General features: G+C 36.6%; 1 protein-coding gene across 3 annotated transcripts in view; it reads right to left on the minus strand.

Moving 5' to 3' along the window:
- CDH12 (cadherin 12) overlaps positions 1-23,197 on the minus strand; it is a 1,137,115-nt gene that overhangs the window by 897,226 nt on the left and 216,692 nt on the right. Inside the window, exon 1 of one of the 3 annotated variants that reach the window (XM_054555034.2) lies at positions 20,316-20,644. The gene's annotated coding sequence lies outside the window, so the exon portion shown is untranslated. 3 annotated transcript variants of the gene reach the window in all.

Here is a 23,197-nt window from a genome sequence, read left to right on the forward strand (position 1 = left end):
CCACTGTGAGATACAGCATTTTACTTTTTCTCTGCTATGATCGCAAGTTGAGAATTGCTACATTTTCAGGCTACTGTGGGCATTTATCAGCATGTTTCCAGATGCCTGGGCACCAGGGCTAGGGATCCTCTAGGATCAACATTACACGGACCTACAGTAGCTTTAATCAGAGATTTGCAATGGCAGCAATTGCCGATGTAGTCTTGGGTTTACACTTGGGAGCTCCAAGAAGCTTCTGTCAATACCCAGGGTATACTTTAGAAAGCTCTTGTTGCACTGTGCCTGAACTTTGGATTGTGTGCTGACCTTAATTGGCAGCAATACTGAACACTGAGCTCGTTACTATCTGAATATCACCCTAAGTATTGAGAAAGCCTTACATTTCCTGTATATCTAAGTCAGGTGTCAGTAACTGAGGATATATTCTCGCCTCTATAAATTATTCAAAGGTGTGTTTTAAAAATATCTTGGGCATGAAATTCTAAAGTCCTTCTGATTTGGTTTGGCTGTGTCTTCATGCTAATCTCATCTTGAATATAATCTCCCATAATTCCCATGTGTCATGGGAAGGACCTAGTAGGAGGTAATTGAATAATGGGGGTGGGTATTTCCATGCTGCTCTCATGACAGTGAGTAAGTCTCATGAGATCTGATGGTTTTATAAAGGGAGGTTTCTCTAGGCAAACTCCCTTGCCTGCTGCCATGTCAGATGTCCCTTTGCTCTTTCTTCATCTTCCTCCATCATTGTGAGGCCTCCCTAGCCATGTCGAACTGTGAGTCCATTAAACCCCTTTCCTCTATAAATTACCCAGTCTCAAGTATGTCTTTATTAGTAGCATAAGAGCAGACGAATACACCTTCTTACCTTCTATTATTTATTTTTCCTATTTGTGTAAGCCCCATTTCTAATAGTAGGTTCAGAACAGTTCCATTTATATCCATGAGGACTTTTGTTCATTTGTTTTGGTCCCTACACCTTTCCATACTATACTGCTTTTGGGGTGAACAAAGGTCGTATATTTTACTTGGTGATTATTTCCAGAAAACTCAGCAGAATTGTTTTAAACAGAGGCACAATCCTGTGAGAACTTATCTGAGCCAATTGCCAAGACCACACAGCAAGTTCTGTTACTTTGATCCAAAAGGAGGTCAGTTCCTGCTGATTTCATAGTAAACACTGACTAGAGTCCTGACTATATGGGCTTTTGAATTTAACTTTTATGATATTGTCTCTGAATTCTGAATACACATTTCTGGTTATAATTTTGTAACTCGTATTACCTGAGATTTGTGCAATTCTTTTGTTGGTCTTTTGAAATATTTTATTTTTTTAAATCTATTTTATGATAAGACATAAAACTCATTTGCCTTATCTAAAAATATCAAAATGGTAACTTATTTTCTATAATTTTCATGAAAACCTGAGCTTCCATTCTCCTTCTGAATAAGGCTTCTCTTGATACATTGAGCCCTACTGCAAGTTAATTTTATATTTTCTAAACCAAAAAAAGTCTCCACTGTTTACTAGTACTATGCTTCCCACAGCGAATGTGTACAGGATTGCTTATCAACATTGTAAATTCATCCTTGCTTGTATTGTGGCATGCTGTATAAGCAAGAAAGCATTTTTTAGTCTCAGAAACTCAGTGTCAATTAAAATTATTATTTTTTGCTTTCTTGTTTACATTCAAAATAAAAAAATCCTTTTCATGTAGTCATTTCTCAATATAGTTATTGAATGCCTTTAAGTAGAGAGAGCTCAGGAAATTATCATTTTACCTCCAATAATATTTTAAAACTTTGTCAATATCTTGGTCAATAAAAAAGCTACTTTTTGTTTATGTTTTGTTCATTTTTGCTTTTAATTATAGCTAAGTTTAGAAAAATGAAATCAATGTGTATTGTCAGAATGCAAGTCACAAATAAGAGTTTTCATTTCTTCAGTATGGAAAACTGAATACCACCAATGGCCACTCTACATGAAATTAAATATTAAATATTGAAATATAAGAAATGACTCTTAAATGTGTATGGTGAGGTTCTAATGACAGAATGGTGATGAAGAATTGTAGTAAGAAAAATAATGAAGGGAAAATAAAGAGAGTTGGTGTATAATGATTATAATTTTAATTTATTAGGAAGGTACAACAGTTTTAAATGTGTATGAAGTTAATCATAGTCTAAAAATAGAGGTGACTCACAAACAAAACACTACACATTGAAAAGAAGTATAATATATGGAAGAGATTAGTGCACTCTCTGACCAATTGTTTGAGCAAAAATACCATTAAAAAATAAAGATATAGAAAATAGAAACAGCAAAAAATAAGAACTTGATTACTTATAGTTTATATATTTCTTTCTTCCTATTTTAGGGTTCATTATTCTATATATGCCCAGTAGATCATGCATGAGATCAATAATAAATGATCAAATGCTAGGCTGCGTGTGTCATAGAATTAGTGTCACATAGACCACATTACTGAACCATAATCTAATTATGGTAGAAAAATGTCATTCATTTGGACGTTAAATCACACAGATAAAATAAACATCTAAACACCTGTTGTGAAAAGAAAACTTTATAATGGATATTCCAAAATATTTATAGGTGATAAAATTTGTAAAACGATAAAAGTTTTAGATGCAACAAATGAAATGCATTCATTTCCTTTGCTGCTGTAAAAAAATTACCATAAACTTAGCATCTTCAACAACAGAAATACCTTCATAGAGTTCTGGAGATCAGAATTCTGAAATTGGCTTTAATAAAATAGAAGCAAAGTACTTGCAGAGTCGCATTTACTTCTAGATGTTCTAAGAGAACATCTTTTTCCTTGACTTTGCCAGATTCTAGAGACCACCTATATTACTTGGCTTGTAGCCTCTTTGTTCATCTTCAAAGCCAGCAGCATAGCATCTACCAATCTCTCCAAGCCTGCTTCTGTCTTTCACTTATAGCACCTTTGCCCTTAGACTGGGTCAACCAGGAAATTCTGAAAGATCTTTCCAGGGCAAGTTCTGTCAGCTAATCAATCACACCTGTGAAGTTCCTTTTGTTGTGTAAGAATGTATTCACAGGTAGGAGGCATTAGGATATGAACATATTTTGGGTGCTGTTGTTCTGCCTAGCAAGAACAATATTCAAAGGACTATTAGACTTATAAATGCCTTATACTAGAAGGTAAAAAAGCCTCAAAGTTAGTGAACTGAGCTTGCAACCTGAAAAATCTTAGAAAAAAATTCTCAGAATAAAACAAAATAAATTAGTGGGGATGAATTACTAGTAAAATTATTAAAAAGAAATTATAACAGCAAAGAAAGCTCAACAATGGTAAATATTTCTCCATATATACTAATAAAATGGATAATCCTCTGGCAATATTAATTAAGAAAATGTGAAATGTGTTCATAGATAACATTAGAAATAATAATAAATACTACAGTTGTTGGAGTTTATGCCAATGAACAAACTTCCAACACTAAATTTGAAATTTTAAATGCAATGTATATATTTCTCAAATATCCTTACCAAAATTTACTGAATATTAATTATAAATTGTGAATGATTCTATAGCTGGTAAATAAACGAAATCAATAATTCAGTGCCACCCCCACTGTAAAAACGCACAAAAAACTAGACTCTGGTACAATCATTTTCAATGGAACTTTACCAAATATGTAATGTTTAAATAATTTGTCTTAAATAACACTTCCATAGAAAAGGAGTGATTAATCCCCTACTCATTAGCTGTGTTAGGCTTAAAAATAAAAATTGATACACATTTCTTAAGGAAGCTAAACTGCAGGCCAATCTCAGCCAATTATATATTTATTAAGGTTTTTATATCTATTACAAATCAATCTGAAAATATATTTGGAAAAATATTAAGGAAATGATTAGCAAAGGCTAAAAAATGATGAGATGATGGACTTACTAGACAAAGTTATAAATAAGCTACTACAAATAAGCTATTACTAATAGGTTCAAAGAACTAAAGAGAACTTGAAGATGGCTGACTAGATGCAACCAGGAGGAACATCCCCTACTGAAAAATAGGGACATCAGGAAGATTGGCATATCTTCAGAGAGAAGGCACTGAGAGTGGAAAAAGGGAAGACGCAGACACTGGACTAAACCAAGACGAAGCTGGGAACCCTGCACAGGGCAGCAAAACACTGGGACCTGCTCCTGATTCCCAGTGACTCCCAAGATAAATGCAATAAAAAATGATAAAGGGGATATCACCACCGATCCCACAGAAACACAAACTACCATCGGAGAATACTATAAACATCTCAATGCAAATAAACTAGAAAATCTAGAAGAAATGGATAAATTCCTGGCCACATACACCCTCCCAAGACTAAACCAGGAAGAAGCTGAATCCCTGAATAGACCATAACAGGCTCTGAAATTGAGGCAATAATTAGTAGCCTACCACCAAAAAAAGTGCAGGACCAGATGGATCCACAGCCAAATTCTACCAGAGATACAAGGAGGAGCTGGTACCATTCCTTCTGAAACTATTCCAATCAATAGAAAAAGAGGGAATCCTCCCTAACTCATTTTATGAGGCCAGCATCATCCTGATACTAAAGCCTGGCAGAGGCACAACAAAAAAAGAGAATTTTAGACCAATATCCCTGATGAACATCGATGCAAAAATCCTCAATAAAATACTGGCAAACTGAATCCAGCAGCACATCAAAAAGCTTATCCAACATGATCAAGTGGGCTTCATCCCTGGGATGCAAGGCTGGTTCAACATATGCAAATCAATAAACGTAATCCAGCATATAAACAGAACCAACGACAAAAACCACATAATTATCTCAATAGATGCAGAAAAGGCCTTTGACAAAATTCAACAACCCTTCATACTAAAAACTCTCAATAAATTAGGTATTGATGGGATGTATCTCAAAATAATAAGAGCTATTTATGACAAACCCATAGCCAATATCATACTGAATAGGCAAAAACCGGAGCATTCCCTTTGAAAACTGGCACAAGACAGGGATGCCCTCTCTCACCACTCCTATTCAACATAGTGTTGGAAGTTCTGGCCAGGGCAATTAGGCAGGAGAAAGAAATAAAGGGTATTCAATCAGGAAAACAGGAAGTCAAATTGTCCCTGTTTGCAGATGACATGATTGTGTATTTAGAGAACTCCATCGTCTCAGCCCAAAATCTCCTTAAGCTGATAAGCAAATTCAGCAAAATCTCAGGATACAAATCAATGTGAAAAAACACAAGCATTCCTATACACCAATAACAGACAAACAGAGAGCCAAATCATGAGTGAACTCCCATTCACAATTGCTTCAAAGAGAATAAAATACCTAGGAATCCAACTTACAAGGGATGTGAAGGACCTCTTCAAGGAGATCTACAGACCACTGCTCAATGAAATAAAAGAGGACACAAACAACTGGAAGAACATTCCATGCTCATAAATACGAAGAATCAATATCATGAAAATGGCCATACTGCCGAAGGTAATTTGCAGATTCAATACCATCCCCACCAAGCTACCAATGACTTTCTTCACAGAATTGTTAAAAACTACTTTAAAGTTCATATGGAACCAAAAAAGAGTCCACATTGCCAAGTCAATCCTAAGCCAAAAGAACAAAGCTGGAAGCATCACGCTACCTGACTTCAAATTATACTACAAGGCTACAGTAACCAAAATACCATGGTACTGGTACCAAAACAGAGATGTAGACCAATGGAACAGAACAGAGCCCTCAGAAATAATAACACACATCTACAACCATCTTATCTTTGACAAACCTGACAAAAACAGGAAATGGGGAAAGGATTCCCTATTTAATAAATGGTGCTGGGAAAACTGGCTAGCCGTATGTAGAAAGCTGAAACTGGATCCCTTCCTTACACCTTATACAAAAATTCAAGATGGATTAAAGACTTAAATGTTAGACCTAAAACCATAAAAACCCTAGAAGAAAACCTAGGCAATACCATTCAGGATATAGGCATGGGCAAGTACTTCATGTCTAAAACACCAAAAGCAAAGGCAACAAAAGCCAAAATTGACAAATGGGATCTAATTAAACTAAAGAGCTTCTGCACAGCAAAAGAAACTACCATCAGAGTGAACAGGCAACCTACAGAATGGGACAAAATTTTTGCAATCTACTCATCTGACAAAGGGCTAATATCCAGAATCTACAAAGAGCTCAAACAAATTTACAAGAAAAAAACAAACAACCCCATCAAAATGTGGATGAAGGATATGAACAGACAATTCTCAAAAGAAGACATTTATGTAGCCAACAGACACATGAAAAAAATGCTCATCATCACTGGCCATCAAAAAAACGCAAATTGAAACCACAATGAGATACCATCTCACACCAGTTAGAATGGCGATCATTAAAAATTCAGGAAACAATAGATGCTGGAGAGGATATGGAGAAATAGGAACACTTTTACACTGTTGGTGGGATTGTAAACTAGTTCAACTATTGTGGAAGACAGCGTGGCAATTCCTCAAGGATCTAGAACTAGAAATACCATTTGACACAGCCATCCCATTACTGGGTATATACCCAAAGGATTATAAATCATGCTGCTATAAAGACACATGCGCATGTATGTTTATTGTGGCACTATTCACAATAGCAAAGACTTGGAACCAACCCAAATGTCCATCAATGATAGACTGGGTTAAGAAAATGTGGCACATATACACCATGGAATACTATGCAGCCATAAAAAAGGATGAGTTCATGTCCTTTGTAGGGACATGGATGAAGCTGGAAACCATCATTCTCAGCAAACTATCACAATGACAAAAAACCAAACACCACATGTTCTCACTCATAGGTGGGAACTGAACAGTGAGAACACTTGGACACAGGAAGGGGAACATCACACACTGGGGGCCTGTCGTGGGGTGTGGGGAGTGGGGAGGGATAGAATTAGGAGATATACCTAATGTAAATGACGAGTTAATGGGTGCAGCACACCAACATGGCACATGTATTCATATGTAACAAACCTGCACATTGTGCACATGTACCCTAGAGCTTAAAGCATAATAAATAAATAAATAAATAAATAAGTTCAATGATACAAAAAAAGAAAGAGGCAAGTTGAACATGTGAGGAGTGGCCAACACTCATCATAGACCTCTGGAATTCTAGTGCAGAACCCACGATCCCATGGACACTTAAGCTAGCAGGAAGAGTTGGTTGGGAAGGTGGCAGGGGAAGGACGCCAGCCTGTATGGAGCCCAGAGAATTTGGTTCAGGAATGGTTGTAGTGGAGCATGGCCAGGGACCCTCAACCTCCAAGGTTTGCCAAGCTCCTTTAGCTGGCTTTAGCTTTTGGGTAGTGTTAGACCTGGACAGAGCATGGCGGTCTTGCCCAGGGGATAGGGCCTGTCCTATCTGAGTGGCCCCCTGTCTGCTGGCCTTTCCTGGGGCCCTAACGTGCCCATGCATGCTTGCAGGGCATATTTGAATGCCCAAGCAGGGTGCTTCCTGGGGGCCCTCATCATAGCTCCTTTCCTGGCAGACCACACCTGACCATCAGAGAGGTCAGCAGACTGACCTTTGTTGACTCAACCAGCCCACTTTCAGCATCCCCTCACAGTAGCCTTCCCCTTTTGCCTTGCTGGCACACACTTGCCCACTTCCTTGAACTCCCATCACTTTGTCAGTGTACACACTTGGGTGGACCTTGCCTCCCCTCCTCCAATGGCGTGTGTGCACCCTGCTTCCCCACTGTACTAGGAGTGTCAGTGCATGCCACCATCCAGATGTCACCACCACCAGCATGCTACCCCCATGGAGGCACAGGCAGCCAGCCATGGTGCTCCCGCCACTACTACCAGTACAAGTGCATGCAAAGATGTTGGCACCCTGCCCCCCCCAACATGTGGGCACTCTGCCTCACCATTGTTGCAGGCATGAGCATGTGCATGAAGGCCTCTGCCCCATTTCTGCCAGTGCCCTGCCCCCAGCTGACAGAGTGCACCCTGCTGCATCACTGCAGCTTCTGACACATGCGGGCAAACACAGATTCCACTGTCACCACCCCTACAGAGCACTTTGACCAGCACACCTCACCAGAATGTTGGGGCTAGTGGACTGGAATCAACTCAACCTCTTAAATGCAGCAGGTTCATAACTTTGAGGGGTTAGGGAATAAAGCTGGGGCCTGGTACCAGACCCCAGTGACACAGCACATAGCCCAAGAGTGCAGAGCTGAGGCTTAGCCCCCTGAAATCTTCCAGAATCAAAGCTAGTTGACCTAACATCCCTTATACCAGAATCAAACCCCGAAGGGCATCAAAGAAGATACCAGCAAAAAAACTCAATAAAAAGGACAGAAATATCAAAGACTAAAGGAGTAACAGTCTATACAGATAATAAAGAACCAGCACAAGAACTCTGGCAACTCAAAAAGCCAGAGTGTCTTCTTACCTCTGAATGACCACACTAGCTCCCCCAGCAATGGTTCTTACACAGGCTGAAATGGCTAAAATGAGAGACATAGAATTCAGAATACGGATAGGAATGAAGATCATTGAGATTCAGGAGAAAGTTGAAACCCAATTTAAAGAATCTGAGGAATATGATAAAATGATACAGGAATGAAAAGACAAAATGACTATTTTTAAGAAAGAACCAAACTGATGTGAGAGAGCTAAAAAAAACACTGTAACAATTTCATAATACAATTGCAAGTATTAACAGCAGAATAGACCATGTAGAGGAAAGAATCTTGGAGCTTAGACACCGGTTGTCCAAATTAACTCAGTCAAACAAAAACGAACAAGAAAAACAAAACCTCTGAGAAATGTGGGATTATGTAAAGAGACCATATCTATGACTCATTGGTATCCCTAAAAGAGAGGGGGATGAAGCTAACAACTTGAAAAACATATTTGAGGATATTACCCACAAATATTTCCCAAACTTCACTAGAGAAGCCAATATACAAATTCAGGAAATCCAGAGAACCTCTGTGAAATACTATGCAGGATGATTATCCCCAAGACACGTAGTCATCAGATTCTCCAAGGTCAACATAAAAGAAAAATATATTAAAAACAGCTAGAGCAAAGGGCAATGTCACCTACAAAAGGAACCCCATCAGGCTAACGCAGATGTTTCAGCAGAAATCCTACAATCCAGGAGGGATTGTGTGCCTATATTCACTATTATTAAAAAAAAAAGAAACTCTGATCAAGGATTTCATATCCAGCCAAACTAAGTTTTATAAATGAAGTAGAAATAAGATCCTTTACAGACAAGCAAATGTTAGGAGAATTCCTTGCCACTTTACAAGAGGTCCTTAAGGGTGTGTAAAATAGGAAGATGAAAGACCATTACCAACCACCACAAAAACACACTGAAGTACGTAGACCATTGACACAATAAAGCAACTACACAATTAAGTATGCATAATAACCAGATAACTACTTACTGACAGGTCCAATTCTGCACATATCAATATTAACGTTGAATGTGAATGGGCTAAATTTCCCAATTAAAAGACACAGAGGGGCAAGTTGGATAAAGAAGAAAGACCCAACTATATGCTGTCTTCAAGACACCCATCTCACATGCAATTGACACCCATAGGCTAAAAGTAAAAGGATGGAGAAAAATCTTCCAAGAAAATGGAAAACAGAAAAAAAAAGCAGGGATTAATATTCTAATTTCAGACATAACAGACTTTAAGCCAACAAAGATTAAATTAAAAAGAAAAAACACAAAGAAGGGTATTACATAATGGTAAAGGGCTCAACTCAACAAGAAGACTTAACTATCCTAAATATACATACGCACCCAACAAAGGAGCACCAAGATTCATAAAAGCAAGTTTTTAGAGATCTATGAAGAAACTTAGGTAACCACAAAACAATAATGAGAGACTTCAACACTCCACAGACATTATTAGATCAACCATTAAGGCAGAAAACTAGATATTCAGGACTCAAACTCGACACTTGACCATATAGACCTAACAGACATCTAAAGAACTCTCCATCCAAAACAACAGAATATACATTCTTCTTGTTTGTGCATGAACTATGCTATAAAATTGACTACACAATCAGCCACAAAACAATTCTCAGCAAATTCAAAAAAACCAAAATCATACCTACCACACTTTTGTACCACATGCAATACAAACAGACATGAATACTTAGGAGATTGCTCAAAACCATACCATTACATGGAAATTAAACAATCTGCTCCTGAATGACTTTTGCATAAACAATGAAATTAAGCGAGTAATGAATAAGTTCTTTGAAACTAATGACAACAAAGACACAACATACCAGGATCTCTGGGACACAGCCAAGGCAGTGTTAACAGGGAAGTTTATAGTGCTAAACACTAGCGTCATAAAGTTAGAAAGATCTCAAATTAACAACATAACATTACACTTAGAGAAGCTAGAGAAACAAGAATAAACCAATGTCAAAGCTAACAGAGGACAAGAAATATCCAAAATCAAAGCTGAACTGAAGGAAATTGAGATGTAAAAAATTTACAAAAGATTGATGAATCCAGCAGTTGATGTTTTGAAAGAATAAATAAGATTGATAGACTGCTAGCTAGACTAATAAAGAAAAAAGAAAGAACATCCAAATGAATACAATCAGAAAAGACAATGGGGACATTACCACTGACCCCTCAGAAATAAAAAAATAAAATCTCTCAGACACTATTATGAAAAACTCTATGCACATAAACTAGAAAACCTACAAGAAATGGAAAAAATTCTGGAAACATAAACTCCCAAGATTGAACCTGGAATAAATTTAAATCTGAACAGAAAAATAATGAGTTACAAAAGTGAATCAGTAATAAAAAGGCTGCCAACCAGGAAAAAGCCAGTACTAGATGGATGCACACCCAGGTTATTCCAGACATACAAAAAGAGCTGGTATCATTTCTACTAAAACTATTTCAAAAGATTGAATCAGAGGATCTCCTCCCCTAACTCATTCTCTGAGGTCCCCATCTTTCTGATACCAAAACCTGACAGAGACACACATGCATAAACACAAACACACACAAAAACTTCAGGCCAAAATTCTTGATGAACGTAGAAGAAAAATTCTCAACAAAATACTAGCAATCTGAATCCAGCAGAACATCAAAATCGAATTCACCTAGATTAAGTAGGCTTCATTCTGGAATGCAAGATTTTTTCAACATATTCAAATCTATAAATCTGATTTATTACATAAACAGAACTAAAAACAAAACCACACGATCATCTCAATAGATATAGAAAACGCTTTTGATAAGATTCAACATACCTTCATGTTAACAACCTTCAACCAACTGGGCATTGAAAGAACATACTTTACAATAATTAGATTCATCTATGGCAAACCCACAGCCAACATCATACTGAATGAGCAAAAGGTGGAAGCATTACTCTTGAGAACTGGAACAAGACAAGGGTGCCCACCCTCACTACTATTGTTCAATGTAGTACTGGAAATCCTAGTAAGAGTAATTAGGTAAGAGAAAGAAAGAAATGGCATCCAAATAGGAAGGGAAGTCACACTATCTGTGTCTGCAGAAAACATAATATTTTAGCTAGAAAACCCCATAGTCTCTGCCTAAAAGCTCCTAGGTCTGATAAACAATCTCAGCAAAATTTCAGAATACAAAATCAATATACAAAAATTAGTAGGTTTCTGTACACCGAAAATGTCCAGGCTGAGTGCCAAATCAAGAACACAATCATACTTACAATAATCAAAATTAAATAAAATACCTAGGAATACAGCTAAGCAGAAAGATCTCTACAATAAGAATTATAACACACTGCTCAAAGAAATCAGAGATAATACAAACAAACAGAAAAACATTCAGTGCTCATGGATAGGTAGAAGCAATATTGTTAAAATGGCCATACTTTCCAAAGCTATTTACACATTTGTTGATATTCCTATGAAACTACCAACATCATTCATCACAGAATTAGAAAAAAAGAAACTATTCTAAAATTCATATGGAACCAAAAAAGGGCCCAAATAGCCAAAGCAATCTTAAGTAAAAGGAACAAAACTGGAGGTATCACATTACCCAACTTGAACAAAACGGGAGGTACCACATTATCCAACTTCAAACTAGGCTAAAACTATTCTAAAACAAAACAGCATGGTACTGGTATGAAAACAGTCACATAGACCCATGGAACTGAATAGAGAACTAATAAATAAAATCTCCACCTACAAGCATCTGATCTTCAACAGTCGGTCAAAACAAGCAATAGTGAAAGAACTACCTATTCAATAAGGGCTACTGGGATAATTGGCTAGCTATATGCAGAAGGTTGAAATTGGACCACTTTCTTATGCCACATACAAAAATCAGCTCAAGGACAGGTTAAGACTTAAACTTAAAACCTGTAACTATCAAAATCCTTGAAGATATTCTAGGTAATACCATTCTGGACATAGGCCCTGTCAAAGATTTCATGACAAAGATCCCAAAAGCTATTGCAACAAAAATAAGAATTTAAAAATAAGACTTAAGTAAACTAAAGAGGTTCTGCACAACAAAGGAAACTATCAAGAGAGTAAACAGACAACCTATAGAATGGAAGAAAATACTTGCAAATTATGCATCCAACAAAGGTATAGTATCCAGAATCTATAAGGAACTTAAACGAATTAGCAAGCAAAAAACAAACAATGAAATTGTGGGAAAATGCATGAACAGACACCTCTGAAAAGAAGACACATGCAGACATCAAGCATATGAAAAAATGCTGAACATTACTTAATTAGAGAAATGAAAATTAAAACAACAATGAGATACCAGCTCACACCAGTTAGAATGGTTATTACTAACAAGTCAAAAAATAACAGATGCTATCGAGGTTTTAGAGAAAAGGGAATGCTTATACACTGCTGGTGGGAATGTAGATTAGTTTAGCCATTGTGGAAAGCAGTTTGGCAATTCCTCAAAGAACTTAAAACAGAATTACCATTCGACTCAGCAATCCCAATATTGGGTATATACCCAAAGGAAGATAAATAATTATGTCATAAAGACACACGCATGTATATGCTTACTGCAGCACTATTCACAATATTAGAGACACAGAATCAACCTAAATGTTTATCATTGCTAGACTGGATAAATAAAATGTGGTATATATACACCATAGAATACTTTGCAGCCTTTAAAAAAAATGAGATTATGTCATTTGCAGCAACATGGATGGAGCTGGAGGCCATTATCTTAAGTGAACCAGTGCAGGGACAGAAACCCAAATACTGCAGGTTCTCACTTGCAAGTCGGACCTAAACATTGAGTATCCATGGACACAAATGTATTAGCCCATTCTCACATTGCTATAAGGAACTCCTGAGACTGGGTAACTTATAAAAAGAAGAGGTTTAAATGGCTCATTGTTCTGCGGGCTGTGTAGGAAGCATGATTCTGGCATCTGCTTCTGGCATTCTGCTTCTTGCCTCAGGAAACTTACAATCCTGGTGGAAGGCAAAGGTAGAAGCAGCACTTTACATGACTGGAGCAGGAGGAAGAGAGGAAGCGAGAGGTGCTAAACACATTTAAATAACCAGATCTTGTGAGAACTCTATCACAAGACAGCATCAAGGGGTTGGTGTTAAACCATTTATGAAGGATGTAACTCCATGATCCAATCACCTCCCACTAGGCCCTACCTCCAACAATGGGGATTACAATTTGACATGTGATCTAGGTGGAAACACAAATCCAAATAACATCAACAAAGAAGGGAACAAGAGACATCAGGATGTAGTAGAGGGTAGAGGTTGGGAGAAGGGTGAGGATCTTAAAACTACCTATTGGGTGTGTGCTTATTACCTGGGTGACAAAATAATCTGTACAACAAACCCCCATGACACACAATTTGCCTGTATAACAAACCTACACATACACCTCTGACACTAAAATAGAAGTTAACAAATAAGTAATTAAAAAAAGAACTGAAAAATTGTTTAAACTTTTAAAAAAATCTTTACAGATAATGTATCACCAAATACAGAGCAACAATAAAGAGATATGAATTATTTAAACAAAAGAGGGGTGAAATAAAATTCTGGAATTAAGAAGAACAATAATTACATTAAAATTCACTGAAGATGTCAAAAGTTATTTGGAGCTGGCAGAAGAAAGAATCCATGAACATGAAGATAGGACAGTTGAGATAATCCAGAATAATATGCAGAAAGAAGAATAACTGTAAAGGTGAACAGCACCTCAGAGATTTGTAGGGCACCATCAACTGTACTAACAAATGCATAATGGGAATCTCAGCTTGAAAGGAGAGAGAGAAATCAATAATATGTGGATACATAATGCCTGAAAACATCCTAAATGTGATGAAAAATATTCATCTCTGCCACCAAGACTCTTGATAAATTCAAAATAGGATAAACTCAAAGAGATCCAGCCCTAGATATAGGCACATCATATTCAAGCTGCTGAAAGCCAAAACTAAAAGAAGAACCTCAAAAGCAGAAAAAAAAAGAACAAAAACAAAACAGGATAAATATAAATTCTAAACTGGTCACATACAGGGAATCCTCAATGAAATTAACAGCTGACTTTCCATCAGAAACAATGGATGCCAGGAGGCAGTCTTAATACACACTCAAAGGGAATGAAACAGACAGTCAACCAACAATGTTATATCCAGTAAAATGAACCTGTCAAAATAAAAAAGAAACTAAGAAATTCTTAAATTAAATAAGAGAATTCATTGCTAGTAGAATACCCACAAAAACCATCTAATGGGAGTCATTCAATTTTAAATTAAAAGTCACTGAATAATAACATGAATAAACAAAAGGTAATAAAGAATCAGGTAAAGGCAAAGGTAGTAACTCAGATAAGGCAACTATAAAAGTTATATAAAGTGAATATAAAAGTGCAATGTATTCTTGTTTATAAATCTTTTCTTCTCATATTATTTTAAAATATTATATAATGCAATGGTTATAAACTTATTTGAATAATGTGATGGTTAATTTTATATGTCAACTTTACTGGGTCACAGGATTCTCAGATAGCTGGTTAAACATTATTTCTGAGTGTGTCTATGAGGGTGCATCTAGAGGACACTAATATTTGAATTAGTGGACAGAGTAAAGTAGATGGACCTCTCCAGTGAGGTGGGCCTCATCCCATTTCTTCAGGGCTTAAATAGAATGAAAAGGTGGAGGAATGTTAAACTAATGGCCTGACTGTTTGAGGTATGACAGTAATCTTCTCCTGCTCTTAGAACTCCTGATTCTCAGGCCTTCAAATCTAAGCTAGAATCTATATAATCTTCTCTCTGGTTCTCAGGCTTTGAACCAGCTTTCCTGGATCTCCAGCTCACAGAAGGCAGATTCTGGGACTTCTCAACTTCTACAATTGCATGAGCCAATAGCTTACAAGAAACCTCTTTATATATTCAGTAGAAGATACACATCTCTATTAATTCTCTCTACAGAGCTATGACTAATACAGATGGGATTATAATATATTAGCATGTAAATGAACAGTTATAATGCATAAGAAGAGGAAAGGAAAGGACCATATTGCTATAAAGCTTTTGGATAGTATTGAAATTAAGTTTAGAAGATTTGAACAAGATTATTCTAAATTAAGATGGTAGTGATAATCCCTAGGCAAACCACTAAGACAATTAACTTAAAAACAATAAAATTGAATCAAAATGGTATACTAGAATTTATATATTTAACACAAAAGAAGGCAGTAATGAGAAATATAAAAATAAACACATTAAAATATAGACTATAGACTGTAAATAGCAACAAGACAAAAGTAATTACATTACATGTTAATTGAGTAAAACTTCCAACCAAAAGCAGAGAGGCAGAAATTAACAGATTTAAGAAATGATCCTACTATATGTTGTATGTTCTCTACAAGAGATAAAAATTAGGTTGAAAGACACAAATAGGTTCAAAGTAACCAAATGGAAAAAAGTACCAGGTCAACAATAACCAAAAGAGCAAAAGAGAGTAATAGTGGTTATACTAATAAAGACAAAATATCCTTTAAGACAAAAATTGTTATGGAGACAAATATGAACATATTATAATGATAACATTTTCAATGCATCAGAAAAACACAAGTATTATGAATGTATCTGGTGCTACAACACAACTTGTTAATACATGAAGCAAAAATGGGCATAAATTAAAGGAAAAATATACAATTCAAGATCAAAGCTGAATACTTTCATATTCCACTTTCGGTAATGGATGTATCAATGTGCAAAAATCAATTGCAAACTAGCAATGAATAATCTGAAAATGTAATTAAGAACATTTAATTTACAGTAAAATTAAGAAAAAATAAATTCCTTGGGAATACATTTATCAAAATAAGTGAAATATTCATTCAATGTGAAATTCAAAATATAATTTAATTATATTACAGAGGACATAAGTAAATCCAAAGTTGTCTCTTCATCATAGATCAGATGATGTGTTATTGTTAAGATGACAATACTCCCCAAATTGAACCACATATTTAACACAATCTCTACCAAAATCACAGCTGGATTTTTTTTTTTTTTTTTGGCAGAAATTGTCAAGATGATCACATAATGCAAGAAACTTAGAATAGACAAAACCTCTTGAGAAGGAGAAACAAATTTAGAGGATTCACATTCCAATTTCACAATTTACTTCTTAGTGCAGTAATCAAGACAGCATGGTCTAAGCATAAGAATAGACATAGAGAACAAAGGAATAAAATTGAGAGTCTAGAAATAAGCCCATACATTTATGTTTATCCAATTTTGACAAGATTGCCAAGAAAATTCAATGGGGACACAATTTTCTTTTTGACAGTGAGTGCTGGGACAACCAGATACACACATGCAAAAGAGTGAAGTCAGACTTCATTCTCAACTTAGATTCAAGAATTCATACAAAATTTCTCATGGACAAAATAGAAGAGCTAAAATTATAAACTTGTAAAAGAAAGGTAGGATTAAATCTTTGTGAGCCTGAATTAGGCAATGGTTTCTTAGACAGGACACCAAAACCTAAGAAACAAAAAAAGTTAGTAATTTGGATTTCACCAATGATAAAACTTTTGTGTTTCAAAGGACATCATGAAGTAAGTGAAAAGTCAACCCACAGAATGGAAGAAAATGTCTTCAAATTATCTATCTGAAAAGGAGATTTTATCTAGAATAAATATACAAATATTTTCCAGTCTGGGCGCGGTGGCTCAAGCCTGTAATACCAGCACTTTAGGGGGCTGAGGCAGGCGGATCACGAGGCCAGCACGAGGTCAGGAGATCAAAACCGACCTGACCAACATGGTGAAACTTCGTCTCTACTGAAAATACAAAAATTAGCTGGGTGTAGTAGCATGCGCCTGTAATCCCAGCTACTCAGGAGGATGAGGCAGGAGAATTGCTTGAACCGAGAAGGCTGAAGTTGCGGTCAGACGAGATTGCGCCCACTGCTCCAGCCTGGGCCACAGAACGAGACTCCATCTCAAAAAACAAAATAAAATAAAATAAAAAATTCCAACTCAATAATAAAAAGAAATATTATAGAATAATATTATAATTAAGAAAATCGTTAAGAAAACTAAGAAAAGGATTACCAAATAATATTAGTAGATATTTATCCAAAGAAAATATATAAATTATCAATAAGCATATGAAAATGTGCTCAACATCATTAATTAGGTAACCCCAATCAAAACCACAATGAGATACCATTGCACTCATTAAGATGGCTATAATTCAAAAAGAAAAATAATAAAAAGCGGTGGTGTTATATATGTCCAGTGGGAATATAAAATAATGTAGTTGTTTTGAAAAATGTTTTGAAGGTTTTCAGCTTGTTAAACATAGAATTGCCTATCAGATAACCAATTATTTTCACCCCAAGCATACATGCAAGAGACATGCAAACATATGTCCAAACAAAAACTTGAAGTGAATATTCATATTGGCATTATTTATAATAATTAAAATGTGGAAACTACCCAAATGTCTGAAAACTTATGAATGGATAAATGCAATATTGTATATCCAAACAATGGTGTATTCTTTAGTAATAAAAATGAAGTATTATTAATATATGCCTCAGTATAGATGTACTATGAAAATGTTATACTAAGTGAAAGAAGCTAGTTATTTAAAAAAATGACATGTTGTTGAAATAGATCTATATAAAATGTCTAGAATAGGCAAATCTATAAGAAGATAAATAATTGTGAATGACAATGTCTGAGGGAGGGTCAATGGGGAATGATGGCTAATGGTTACTTTGGCAGAGGAAAGAGTGATGAAAATATTTTTAACTTAGTTTTTCCTGATGGTTATACAACTCTGTATATACTAAAAACCATTACATTTTATACTTTAACTGGTTGAAGCCATTATATGGCTTGTGAATTATATCTCGATAAAAATGTCTTAAAAAGTAAATAAATAAATGCAGTGGTACTTTGTGGAACATTGAAGAGGACAAGTTGTATATAGGGGAACAGCTGGATGAAGAGGTCAGTAATTTCATATTGGTTTTATGTAGGCTGTTGTTGTTAGGATGGTAATGGTGATGTTAAGAAAAGACTTAATGTTATCTATCGTACATGATTAGCTGTGGGGATGAAGGTCACTAAGGTGGTTACCCCAATGGCTCTGATATTTTTTAATGCTACTCTGACAGGCAGAAATCATACATTCATTAATAAACACATTAGTAAATCCTTTAATGTATTATATTCATACATACAATTTCAGCTATATACACAAAATATATTCTTTAGCTTTTCAGCAATATTAAAATCGCACAATGTAAGGCTACAATTATTCCAAAAGAGCCCTTAAAACATTTTTACTACTGGTAATAAGTCAGCTTTACTGTAAAGTTATACCCTATGGAAAAAATGTGAAGAAAATTCTTTGTGCTAACCTCATCTCCAGGCAATAGTAACTATCCACTTCCCTTTCAGCAGCTACAAGGTAACCCTGAAAAGTCCTTCCTTACATGGGTGATGATCACTTTAAAGAAAGGAGAAAAGGGAAAAGAAACTAAAACATTTTCTCTAACAAGCACCAGATGCTACAAAGTGCTGCATAAGCACAGGACAAAAGTACTGCTTTTCACAGGCAGGGAATAAAATACAGTAAATTGCTCAGACAGAACAGCAAAATGGCGCAGATTGCGCTTCCTCTCTTAGGATCATCAGATGATTAGGGAGCATGGTCTCATTAAAGTCTCTTAGAACAAATTGACAAACTGGTGTGTTTTCCTTCATTTAGTGGACATAAATGTTGTTTATCTTCCTAAATGCAATGGTTAAAAGTCTCAATCATCAAAGCATATGGAGTGTATCAATGAAAATTTATTCCTTTTTGGTCAGTTACTATGAAATTCAGTGAGAAAAAAATAAGAGTTAGTAATATCTACTTATAGTAGAGATTTTGTATAGTACAACTTCTTCAGCTTCAAATTGTTACTGCTATTGTTGCTGTTTCTTTTTCTTGGCAATTCATCTGACAGGAAATTTTATATTTTAAGCAAGAAGAACCCGAGAATGAACCAAAAGATAGGGCTCAGATTAATTCACTCATACAAGCACACACACAATAACAATAATCATACATCATTGATCATTTCCTATGTGTTAAGTTCTGGATTGAGAATAGCCAATACAACACTCATCTAGAAACTGAGAGTTTAATGAGGGAACTTATGTATTAGAGTTCTGTAGAGTGACAGGAATATTAGGATAGATGTATATATGAAAGGGAGTTAATTAAGGAGTTTTGACTCAAAGGATCACAAGGTGAAGTCCTACAATAGGCCGTCTGCAAACTGAGGAGCAAGAAAGCCAGGCAGCATCCGAAAACCTCAAAAGTAGGGAAGCTGACAGTGCACCTTCAGTCTGTGGCCAAAGGCCCAAGAGCCTCTGGCAAACCACTGGTGTAGGTCCAAGAGTCCGAAAGCTGAAAAACTTGGAGTCTGATGTTTGAGGGCGGCAAGCATCCAGCATAGGAGAAAGATGGAGGCTGGAAGAGTCAGCCAGTCTAGTCCTTCCATGTTCCCCCGCCTGCTTTCATTCTAGCTGTCTGAAGCTGATTAGACGGTGCCCACCCAGATTGAGGGTGGGTCTGCCTCTCCCAGTCCACTGACTCAAATGTTAATCTCCTTTGGCAACACCCTCACAGACACCCCAGGAACAATACTTTGCATCCTCCAATCCAATCAAGTTGACACTCAGTGTTAACCGTCATAGCTCAATACATAAATAAAATAACATACCTTGATGGTAGAGGTATGCTCAGGAGTTACACAAGGACAGGCTGTGAGCACTTTCTCTGTGAGGAGGGGTCGTCGTCAGGTAAGAATGCCTGGAGAATGTAATCCCAGCACTTTGGGAGGCCGAGGTAGGCAGATCACGAGGTCAGGAGATTGAGACCATCCTGGCTAAAACGGTGAAATCCCGTCTCTACTAAAAATACAAAAAATTAGCCAGGCGTGATGGCGGGCGCCTGTAGTCCCAGCTACTCCGGAGGCTGAGGCAGGAGAATGGCGCGAATCCGGGAGGCGGAGCTTGCAGTGAGCCGAGATCCCGCCACTGCACTGCGGCCTGGGCGACAGAGTGAGAGTCCGCCTCAAAAAAAAAAAAAGAATGCCTGGAGAAGCAGACGTTTTGGCTAAATTGCCAGTGAATTGAATAGTAGTTAGCTATGAAGAGGATTAGTGGAAAGGATACTTCAGGGACAGAAGATAGCATGAAGCAAATTAAAAGGCTGTGAAGTAGTGTGATGTGTGTGGAGAGGAATTACAAGCAATCCAGAATCATGGCACGGAGCAGAGAGGAGTGCAAGCAGTATAGGTTAAGCTAATTCAAACTCCAAGTTATATAGAGCTATATAAGCTGAGTCCTAGTTCCAACATTTTCAATAACCACTAATGTGGCTAGGCAAGTTTTTAAATCTTTCTGGGATGATAATTAAGCTTTTCTTCTTTTTTTTTTCAAATTTCCATTAATTGATCTGCAAATCTTTATCTGCAAGTAGCCGTCTTGACACTGACCACAGCCAACATGAGGCAATTGCAGACTGCTCTAAACTGAATTGGAACCAAGAGGGACCCAGACTCTTGGTTGGGCTATCAAGGGTTCTGAACGTGCTAGTTTACGAGACTTGGAAATAACATTTTTACTTTCCAGTTTCCAAAGACTTAAGTCCTTGTAAAGGAGCAAATCATTTTATTTTTACTTGATAAACTCAGTTTGCTGATTCTCTCCCCACTAATTAGTCCCATTCTGCTTAGGTCTCTGGTGCTGAGGATGAGTGCCTCAGAGTAGAACATGAAACATTTTTAATATGATCCACCCCAATACATTTGAATCAGAAATTCAAGAGGGAGTGCTCAAAACACATACTGTTTCAGTCCCCAGTGACTTACAGTCAACCTATTAACCAGGAAGATTTAACTGAGGACTGTGTTTTATGTAATTTCTGCAAATAAAATCTTTTATTTCTCTTTATTCATTCTTTTCAGAAAAAAATAATGAATTTAACAAATACATTGAGTAACAACCATATGCAGGGAGAGGAGCAGAGAGAAAAATAAACAATAAAGGAAGTGGAAACAAAATATCCCTAATTTTGATGATTTGCAGCCAACGGTCATGCAGTGAAACCATATCTTCATTTCTCTGATACGGATCCACTCTATTAAATTTTGCCCTGAAATTCATGATAGTTTTGCCAGCTTCCATGACAAATTTTCTTTTGCTCACCTTCATTGAGAGAGACGATATTACTTTTTTGCTTCAGCTCACGGTGAGAACTAATGTGATAGTATATACAAAATACCCTTGAAAATAGCAAGTGATTTCAGAAAATCTAACACTATTTTGTCATGTATTACTTTAATAATCTTAGAACATATATCTCCTATATTTCTGTTTCCTATAGGATATGTCCAAACTTCTTAACAAAATCCTACTCTGTTTACGTTATCTTGTTTTTCTAATTCTCCTCTACTTCTTTGCCCTAATCACACCAAAGCACCCATAATTATTTGATCATGATATCTACATCATTGGCTCATTCCCGTTCATATAATTTAACATCTAATTTTTTGGCTGCTGTTGAATTTCCATTGGTCCAGTCGTCATGTTCTCTGGGAGCTGTGTTTTTATTTTCTTCATATAGCATTAATTGTCCCTTTCTTATAATACCACCAACCTGAAAAAATATCATATCACTTTTTAAAACTTTTCCTTTACCTTACAAACCTACATCTTCTCAATGAGCACAACATGCAAAACCCATCACTTTCCAATGTTTATCATTATCCACGCATTGTTATGTCTTGCTTGGAAAATGGAAGAGTTTCCCTGCTTATTCTCTGGCCACTATTCATACTATTCTCTACCAGCCACCAAAATCATCTTTGGAAAATACAAGCCAATCATTTTATTCTCTATTTTAAAGTATTTTAAGAGCCTCCACTTGAAGTTGTATTAACATTTTCAAGCTTTCTGATGTGCCCTCTGCCAACTTCCCCCACTTTATTTCACCCTCACCTGCTGTATTAGTTAGGGTTCTCTAGAGAGATTGACCAATATAATAGATAGACACATATATACATACATAGATGTAGATATATGAGAGGATATTTAGGGAAATTGACTCACTTGATTATGGAGGCTGAGAATTCCTACAAAAGGCTGTCTGCCAACTGAAGCCCCTGGGATGCTGTGGGTGTGGCTTAGTCCAATTCTGAAGGTCTCAGAACCAGGGAAGCTGATGGTGTGCCTTTCAGTCCAAGGCCAAAGTCCTGAGAACCAGAATGGGCTTGAGGGCGTACTAGTGCAAACCCTAAAGTCTTGGAGTTCTGACATCCAAGGATGGGAGAAAAAGATTGTTTCAGCTCCAATAGAGAGAGAGGAAATCACATTTTCTCTGCCTTTTTTGTTCTATTTGGGGCTCCAGGTGGTTGATGGTGCCTGTCGTCATAGAGAGCAGATCTCCCCCACTCGGTCTACTGAATCGCACACCAATCTCCTCCGGAGTCACCCTCACAGGCCCACCCAGAGCAGCACTTTACCGGTTCGCTAGCTATTCCTTAACTCAAGTTTACACCTAAAACTAACCATCACATCTGCTCTGCCCAAGCCACACAGA

The sequence above is a fragment of the Pongo abelii genome, chromosome 4 (genome assembly GCF_028885655.2).
Source record: "Pongo abelii isolate AG06213 chromosome 4, NHGRI_mPonAbe1-v2.0_pri, whole genome shotgun sequence".
Taxonomy (NCBI): Eukaryota; Metazoa; Chordata; class Mammalia; order Primates; family Hominidae; genus Pongo; species Pongo abelii.